Here is a 10,108-nt window from a genome sequence, read left to right as displayed (position 1 = left end):
ACTTTCCAATGAAACTACACTCACTTTGTGTGTTCCCATTACTTGACTTTGAATGGAGGTAACCATACTCATTTCCTAGGGCTCCACAGGATTAGGAAAACTCACAGCTTCTAGGTTGTCTTAGCTTGACCCAGACAGTCACCCCTGGGATCCCAGTAAGACATATTTCCAGAGGTTAGAAGAAAGTTGTTTTTTTTTTTTCCTGAGGAATTGACAGCTTTTTGTAAAGGAGGAAAGGAAAACTCATAAAGCATTTTCAAAGACTGAATATTTTAAAAATGAGCTCTTCTCAGGGTTAATCTTTCTGTACATAGCCAGTGCTTTTAAGAAGTGAACCTCACCTCACCACCCCTCCAACCCTGAAACTGAAAGACTTCTCTCTTTTATTAGTAGAGATTAGCCCCAGAGGGGTGCATTTGTTATTAGTAGATGAAGTATAAGTCTAGTTATTTAAATCAATTATTTAAAACCTTCAGAGTTGATCAGGAGTCATGCAGCAATTTTAGGGTTTAGTAATGCAAGCATCCTTAAATAGACTTGAGGCCTGAACCACAGCCAAGAGATATGTCATGATCCTGTGGGAGACAAATCCATTATTTCCTGCAAAAGACTTTTAAGGAAACTAAAAATAGTCAAATATATCTTGCGAAAAAAATAATAAGATACATTTTGAATCAACAGGTAATAAGATACAGGCACACAAAAGATATAATAAAATTGTTATGTCCTCCTGGTTTCTAACATTAATAGATGTTTTTCACAATTAAGGAGACTAAGATTTTGTGTTTCTATCTGGAGATGGTTTTAACATGAAAATATGGTATGTGAAATGGATAATTCAGGTTGCAAGCCTATGACTTTTATATTCGTTTCCAACTGCATGTTGTTTCTCTCCCAAGATACTGTCTCAGAGGTTTGCCAGTTACAACAGTGACTCTTTTGAAAGAATGTTCATTTGAGTTCCCAGCAAAAATAATTTCAAGGAGACGTTGCCATTCAAAACATTCACAAATGAACTCCATACTTCATTACCTCCATTGGAGGCAAAAATATAAAAACAATCTGACTTTTTCATTTAAAATGTTTTTTACTGAAACAAACAAAAAATAATGTTCTTCCTTAGAAAAAAATGTCCAGAGAGGGGTAAAGGTAGACTACCTCAACTGCTAATGTGAACTTGATAGTCCTGTTTGGTTACTGACAATGACATAATACATTTTGTTCTCCATGGAGCCTATTTTACTACCTCTGACCATTTGATGGTTGCTTAGGTTTGGAAGCCGTCTAATATCTATGCCCAGGGCAAACCACTGGAGTTAAAATGAACAGAGGAAAGAGAATGTGGTTTATTGAATGCTAAACTAAAGTGAAAGTCAGCAGACCTCAGTTCTATTTCTGGCTTCTCTTTTGACAAATCATACCTTCGTTGACCTTGAGCAAGTCATTTACTATCACTCTATCCCAGATGATACAATTAGGCCTCATTGTAAGAAAACACCAATACCACATTTTTCCATGGCATAATTTATGAAGTAAGGAATAAATGTAAAATGGATTAATTGAAGAATTGCTCATTGGAAATATCTCAAACCCCACTGTCTAATGGTACTATCAAAAGTACAGCTAAAAACAAACTTCAGAATAGCAGTGGGAACACATAGCTCTTTAAATCCTCAGGTGAGATCTGAGGTACACTTATGTGAAGAAAAGAAAGACCCAGAACAAAGATTTAGTTACTCTCCCCACTTCCCTTCCCTTCCTCTATTTCTTCCTTTCCTGATTTTATGAGAATCGCTGAACGTCTTTTGCACTGAGGACATCCATGGTAATAACACTACTGAACAGAGGAAAGTCCTACCTGAACAAAGCAAGAGAACAATAATTGAGGGTTTTATAGGTAAGAGGAAAGAAAATGGTTAATCATCTGTACCCTTGAGTGCTATCAAAGCTTCAGAAAGGGAAAACAGTATGATCTTCAGGATGTCTGTAATTTTTTGGCAACTAGACTATAAACCAAGCTGCTCTTTTGGGGCCACCTTTTTTCCAAGTATGGAATGTAACTCTTAAAAAAGGTCATGTCTCAGGAATACCTCTTTAGCTATAGGATATAAGGGAGTGGCAACGCAGAATTCCTTTTATTCGAGGATGCTCTAACAAACAAAAAAATGTAGGGATGCAGTTATTTTATATATTGAAGGACAGTTAGGCCAGATGATTATTATTTCTGTTCTATTTTATGGTCTTGAGTGAATTGAGTATAATAATAAAATAGAATCAGAGACTTATAGAGCTGGAAGGAGCATTAGAAATAACAGAATCATTTTACAGGCAAATCAGCTGAGGCACAGATAAAATGAGTTGCCCAAGATCAACACTAGTAAATATGAAGACTAGAAATTGAATCTTCTGAATCTTATTACAGTAATAAATATTCCATTACTTAGATTTGACATCATATGACCTGAGAAGTTCCTATAAGTAGTAACACTTGAATTTTCCTTCTTTCTATAAGAGATCCAACTATTAAATATGAAACCAGTTATTGAGACCATAATTGACTTTAGTTGCATATTCCTTAGTTTTTATTTTGGCTTTATTTCTCCACCGGTTACATGGTTTGGCTGTGTCCCTAACCAGATCTCATCTTGAATTGTAGTTCCCATAATCCCCACGTGTCTTGGGAGGAACCTGGTGGGAGGTAATTGAATCGTGCTGGCAGTTACCCCCATGCTGCTTGCTATTCTTGTGATAGTGAGTTCTCACAAGATCTCATGGTTTTATAAGGGGCTTTTCCCCCTTTTGCTCAGCACTTTTCCTTGCTGCCGCCATGTGAAGAAGGACGTGTTTGCTTCCCCTTACACCATAATTCTAAGTTTCCTGAGGTCTCTCGAGCCATGCTGAACTGTGAGTCAATTAGACGGCTCTCCTTTATAAATTGCCCCGTCTTGGGTATGTCTTTATTAGCAGCATGAGAATAGACCAATATAACCAGTAAGATATAAATTTAGTTATTATTGCTTTCAGTATTATCCTCAACAGAAAAAAAAGAGGAGAAAAATAAGAGGCTAAAAGATACTGTCCAACAAAGCCACATGATCATCTACAAAAAAGTTTTAATAGAGAAGAAAATTGCTGATTATTTTTCCTGCCAAAAGATAGCAGGCAAGGTGAATCTCTTCCAAAGCTATATTCTACAAGTCTATATCAGTGCCAGGGCCACTGCTGGCACATACAGTGACTTCTGGCAAACAACGAAATGGCATTTCCTGTAGGCAGATGAATTGGAAAAGAAAAAAAAGTCCCCTCTAATCGGATCAATTACAGAGAGACACAGATTCTGGAAATGCCTGTGCCAGTAGTATTCCCCTTCTCCCACCCATGCACTCAGAACCTCTGTGCAGGATGCAGCCTGCATAACCTTAAGCTAAGACCCTGAGTATTGTTCTCTTTATTGCAAATGCTGTCACTTCTGTCTGCATAGTCTTCATTAGTAATATGTTAAAATTCAGCTGTGGAAAAATACATGTCTTCAGTTTCCTTGCCTTGCCTTCAATACCAACAATGATAGGAGCCCCAAGTCGCTAGTATCCTAGCAATAAGTATGGATTTTGACATTACCAAACACACTAACCCATTCTTGTAGATTTGCAGACTGCCCTGCCCACCTCTTCTGTCCAGCCAAATCCTATTGATGTTTTAAACCTCATCTTCTCTTTCAAGCAGCCTTTGCTGACTCATTCCAATCCTCACTAATATTTCTTCCCTACGTCTCTTAAGATTCATTGTCTGTTGAGGATTTGGCATTGATTAATATGGTATCAAATGATATTTTGCGAGAGGACCCAGTAATGCTTAAATCACCAGGCTGCCCTGGAGATGACATGGCATTCCTGCCAGAGTGGTTTCAGGGCAAGGGGGAAGACAACCCAAAGATTGTAGCAGCTCTATATTATAAAGTAAAATAAACCAACAAGTAATAAAACAAGTGCTCAGCTGCCCAATACACCTAGTATTGGCATGTGCTGCCCAGACTTCCCACTTTCTTGGCCTATAGCAGCTGTCTACCCAGCCAGTATTTCTAAAAACAGTGTGTTGTTCCTTCCTACTGGCTATTGTGAATGGTGATTGAAAGTATCTGCCTCCTAAGTAATAGAGGCAGGCTTTAATTTTTTTTTTAATATCAACTACATTACTTTCAACATGAGAAACTTTTGTAGCCTGTTTTAAAATGTAAGAAAATAATCAGGAAAGCTACTAAATTAACTGACATACTAATGAAGACATTTAATAATTTAGCTGATCCCCTAATAGTTGCCACCAGATGCCCCCCTTCCTGAAGTTGGTGCATATTTGAGGAAAAAAACATAAGCAACTTCAAGTCTGTCTTTTCAGCTTCAAACAAGAAAGGATGCTGAGCAAGGAGTGGCAGGAATAACAGTAATTGATGTGACTTCAGCTGATATATTATCAAATATGTATGTAAAGGTGTTTATTATTTTCTACCAGTTTGTAGTTGTGGTGCTAATGACTGCTCCCTTTTGATGTTGCTGTGACATAAAGCTTACCTTTTCCTGAAGAAAACAAACAAACAAAAAAGACAATGATACAATAAAAAGGAGGGCAAAAGGCCATCTTACTTCTCTTTCTATCCCAAAACCCAATCCCAAATCTTAACATTCCCATTGAGAAGCTGCAAACAAGTCAGGAAAAAATAGAAGAAAAATGAACACTCACACGTTCCAATGCCTATATAGGTGTGCATATGTGTATGTTTGTGTGTCAGGAGGAGGAGGAGGCGAATGTTAGTGTGCAATTTCTAGATGAGAATGCCTGTGGCTTCTCTTAGCCACATGCAAGTGAACAAGCACTGGCAGGCAGACAGATGGCTTAGCTTGCCCAGAGCAGACTCAGTGCCCTTAGGGAAGGAAAAGAGCCCACTTCAGTTCAGCTACTCCATTCACCAGCAGAGTGAACAACCCCTAGAGGCCATCGTTATTTTGGGAGCATCTGATTAAGTATAGTACATATATTAGAATGTACTATGGTGATGGCCTATGGTGCTCTTGAATTGTTTTATAAATATTTGTCCTGAATCCCCAGAAAGATTAGAAACTCATTGAGAGCCAGGTCCAATGTCCAATGCTGCTTTCATGTCTCAAAAGACTTAACTGAGGCACAGAGTAAATGCTCAGTTAATATGTGTATGATTGAATGCAAAAATAAATCTTTATTTTTGAAACTCATTACAACCTGGTTTTACAGATATGAGGATAATGATATGGCATATAATATTCAAAGGACATAGAAATGAGTTAAGAACTGGCAAAAGTTTAAACCATCAAGAGTAGCTCCATTGTATGAAAAAAAGCATACCCCTCAAACCTTCTAATCATAGACTAGGCTCTGTGATTAATGACATTTCTTTATAAGACATGCAATGTTTTTTTCTGTCTGGAAGGAAAACACATTCAGAAATTGAAGCAAACATCAATAGAACAAAAGCTATAGCTCAGCTGATTGGAGAAAATCAATTCAAACAACTCATAATTTGCTGGGTGACAAATCATGAAACATTAAGCTAAGTGGCGGCACCTGGTTTCACAAGCATAATCTCTAGGACAGCTACTAATTTATTCGTGTTGAAAAGGAAAGTCTCCCCTCCCCACTCCTTTCATGTAAAGCTTATAAACCAAAATGAGAATGATATCAAAGGGCTCTTAAAAAAAGAGCTTCCCAATAGACAGTTAGCTCTTTGTTAGGTTATTTCATGCAACTTCCTCAAACAAAGCAAACGATGAGCTGTACTAAGGATATGTTTTGAGATCTATAAGCTGTGAACAGAACTTATGAGGTTAAATATGAAAGGAAGGCATGCAGTATGGCAGGATATCAGCATAATGGAAGTCTGGTTCACAGTTTGGTGAGGTTGTTGGCAAAGGTATTTTCATTTATTTAGTAGCTGGGGTTAGTGATTAGAAAGTACAAGCACTCTAAACCTTAAAAACCATCATGATTGGCTACTTACTGATGAAATGGTAAGTGGCGTTCACACACACACACACACACACGCACACACACACACAAAGCAGACAGGGAGGGCCTGATCTTGGGTTGACTGAGAAAGATGGTCAATAGGAATACATCATTGGTGGTGAAACAAGGCATTAAGTCTCATGGAGAAGCTTTGGGGAGTATTCACTGCAACATTGTTGGCCATAAGTACATATGAAGGAAGATTTACTGCATGGCCAGTTTGAGCTCGCTGAGATGAGGAAAATAGAAGAAATGGAGCCACTTCCCCCAAATCACATATAATCTAATGAAAACAAGATGAATAGTGATCATTGAATATTTACTGTGAGCCAAGTAGTGCTTTACATAGGTTATCTTAAAACATAATCCTCACAACATCTCAGTGAAATGAGTACAATTATTTCCCCTATTGTAAATATGAGGATACTAAGGTCAAAATAGGTTATGAATCTTGTTTAAAATCATTCATCCAGTAAGTGGCAGACCTAACTTGAACTGTGGTCTTACTCCAGAGTCTATGCACTTAATCACTATAGTAGACCCAATTGTAAAGTGGGGATAAAAAGTGTGTCTACTACAGAGTTGATATGAGAATAAATGAGGTAACACTAAAAACAATGAGAGTGCCTGGAATGCAGCCAATGTTCAAAAATGGTTGGCTATCATCATCTTTAATGTCATCAGTGTTTTCCTACCTCCTAAAACTATGAATCCTTTTTACAACAATTTTGACAGGTAGTTCCCAGCTCCTGATAATACATCTCCCCGGGGGAGGAAGCTTGATATTTGAGCAGGCTGCTTCCTTGTGCAACAGCTCTTGTTGTTCAGAGGAATTTCCTTTGATCAGCTGAAGTAAACTTCAGCTCTCCTGCAACTTTTGCCTATTGGCTCTGGTTCTGCCATTGAGAATAACACAGAATAAGCTGACACTCTCTTCCACTTAACGTAACAGATTAAATATAGCAAGAAATAGAGAATCATTGACATTTTTAGCGGGAGAACAACAACAAAGAAAAGGGAGCCTAATGAAGCTGTGTCTGATGAGAATAAGCAGAGCTGGATTTGAGAACAGTGAGAATGGAGACAGGGAAGCCAGTGAGAAGGATGTGGCAGTAATCCACGTCATATGGACCAGGACAAAAGCAGTGGCAATGAGGATGAAGAAGAAGTGCAGATAACAGAAACTTTTCATGGGGGAAAATGGACAGAGCTTGGGGTCTGGCCAGATATGGGGGGTGGGTAAATTTTCAGTCACACTGAGGGCCCAGAGTTTTCAAATATAGCTATTGAGAGAAGTGAATTTTTTTGGTTTTGTTTGTGTGTTTTTTTGTGGTAGGGGATATATTTGGAGGGTGGGAAGATGATGATTTTGGATTTGAGTTGACAACTGTTATATGTAAATTTTCAGCGCGGCAAAAGAAGTAGCACTGGAATATAAATTTCCTCAGCAAGGCAATTTACTTCTATAGAAGGGTACGGCTCACAGATGGAGCAATGGCAAGTGCACACCTGGACAAGGGAGGGGAAGGGGTTCTTATTCCTGACGCAGGTGGCCCCTACTATTGTGTCATTCCCCTATTGACTGGGGTTAGACCACACAGTCTAAGCTAATTCCGACTAGCTGTTTTAAAGAGAGCAGGGGTTCGAGCAGGAGTGGCAGGGTGGGTAGTTTGGTGGGAAGGATGGTTACAGGACAGGTCAGAGCAGGTGACCAGGGATGACTCAGGACAAAGCAGTTGACTAGAGCAGGTGACCAGAGCAAGTGACTGGAGTGGGTGACTGGGATGAGTCAGGACAGAGCAGGGGACCAGGGGAACAGGTGTGAACTACTCATTAGAAGTGTTGGAAAAGGTTGTTTACTGAAACTACAAGGAAGTTCAACTTTAAAATGGAGAATTAAAGAATAAGGGAGCTGAATGTACTGACGTACTGATTCTTTGAAAAGAAACTTGGAGTTCACTATATCTAACACAACCAAAAAAAAAAAAGAAAAAATCCAGTGACTAGAGACAGGTGACTGGCAAGAGTTATCTGGGTTAAGAGATACACATTTTAAAGTCATCAGCCAGAAGAGTTGAATAGGTTAGACAAACTGTTGATTCAGGACTTTAGATGTTAAGGTGAGGAGGTGAACGTGTTCTAGAGAGTAAGGGTGGCCCCATATGGAACTCTGAAGCAGCTGGTATTAGGAGCCTCTGGCTGCCCCTTCACTCTTTTTTTCTTTGGTGGTGTCTTTCCACTTAGGTCTTGAATATCCTTATCTCCCTCCACTTGCCCTCTGTCTTAGTTCATTTGTGCTGCTAAAATAAAATACTACAGACTGGATAATTTATAAAGAACAGAAATTTATTTCTCACAGTACTGGAGGCTGGGAGTATAAGATCAAGGCACTGGCAGTCTCCGTGTCTGGTGAGGGCCTTATCTTCACTTCCAAGAGGGTGCCTTGTTGCTGCATCTTCCACGGGAGGGGAATGCTGTGTCTTCACATGGTGGAAAAAACAGAAGAGTCAAAAGGGGACCAAACTTCCTCTGTCAAGTCCTTTTATAATGACATTAATCCATTCATGAGGGCAGAGCCCTCAAGATGTAAACACCTCCCAAAAGGTCCCACCCAATTAGCAACACTGTTGCATTGAGGATGAAGTCTGGAACACATGAATTTTCGGGGACACATTCAGATTATACCAAGTTTCTCTTAATATTGTGATGAAGACAAAACTAATTTGAGTTGGTCAAGGTGGTTACGTGGCAAGAAAATATACTGGGAATCAAGAAACCTGGATTCTAAGCCGGGCACAGTGGCTTACTCTTGTAATCTGAGCACTTTGGGAGGCTGAGGCAGGAGGATTCCTTGAGGCCAGGAGTTTGAGACCAGCCTGGGCAACATGGTGAGACTTGGTCTCTAGAAAAAATACAAAAATTAGCTGCCGTGCTGGTGCACACCTGTAGTCCCAGCTACTTGAGAGGCTGAGGTGGGAGAACGGCTTAAGCCCAGGAGGTCAAGGCTGCAGTGAGCCATGATTGCACCACTGCACTCCAGCCAGGGAAACAGGGCAAAGCTCTGTCTCAAGAAAAGAAACCTGGTTTCTAGCCTCAACTCTACCACTCTTCTTTTTGAAACTCAGAAGGTCACAAAGGGCACTTACAACTAAAAATAAATCAATGTGTGTCCAATCTGCCTGTACTGAACACTGCCCCAGGTGATTGGCTCAGTGCTGCAAACCTGTTTTCAGATTCTCCATTCACTCTCAAGTGCAAAAGACACAGAAGAGCTTAGCATATACTGTTGGAAAGAAAGAAGCAGATAATATGTTTAATAGATAATCCAAAAACAATACTCTTTGGCCTTGGACTGTAGCCTGACGTAGATATCCAAACACATGCCTACTAGCACAACCACTCACTCACCTTCTCCTGAACTCAGCTGGATGGTTTACTGCTGGAGCTGGGTAAGATAAAGTGGGAGAGGAGAGAAGTTACATCAAGTAGACTTCTAATGAGGATTCCGAGAGTTCTCTATTTGTTGCATAGTTTATGTGCAAATATGTATATAACTAAGTATAAAAAGGTTTGAAAGGTGATATACGAAATAGTTGACAGCAGTTCCTTCTGGGGAAGAGGCTTAGATCGGGATGCAGGGGCGAGAGTGAAAGGAGACTCCCATTACACTGTCCAACTCTAGATAGTTTGGCATGTGAATTTTCACAATGAGAATGTATTCCTATGTTACATATGTAATATATAAAACAATGAAAATGGTTTTTATTTTTTAAAAGAGACAACTGTCATAAGTCTGAGAAGCTGAAAAGTTTAGAGTAGCATTTCCGGTATCACAATGATAATGACTTCATGTCTTAGGGTGCTTGGTAGACATCACCCTTTTCTTCCTTCCATAGATCACCAGCCTTTCTAGGCTCATAGCCACCTAAGAAACAGAATCAAGGAAAGGAGTGCTTGAAAAGAATGCAGAGAAGAAATGGAGTGTATCAAATGACATCAGGAAGGCTGGCTGGTGAACCATAGGCCCCAAATGTTAGACAAGCAGTGTGTCAGGCAGTAAACCAGAGGGTCCTCT

Source organism: Sapajus apella, unplaced genomic scaffold (genome assembly GCF_009761245.1).
Source record: "Sapajus apella isolate SASKATOON/1434 unplaced genomic scaffold, GSC_monkey_1.0 scaffold73, whole genome shotgun sequence".
In the NCBI taxonomy this organism is placed as follows: domain Eukaryota; kingdom Metazoa; phylum Chordata; class Mammalia; order Primates; family Cebidae; genus Sapajus; species Sapajus apella.
This window is presented reverse-complemented; position numbering follows the sequence as displayed.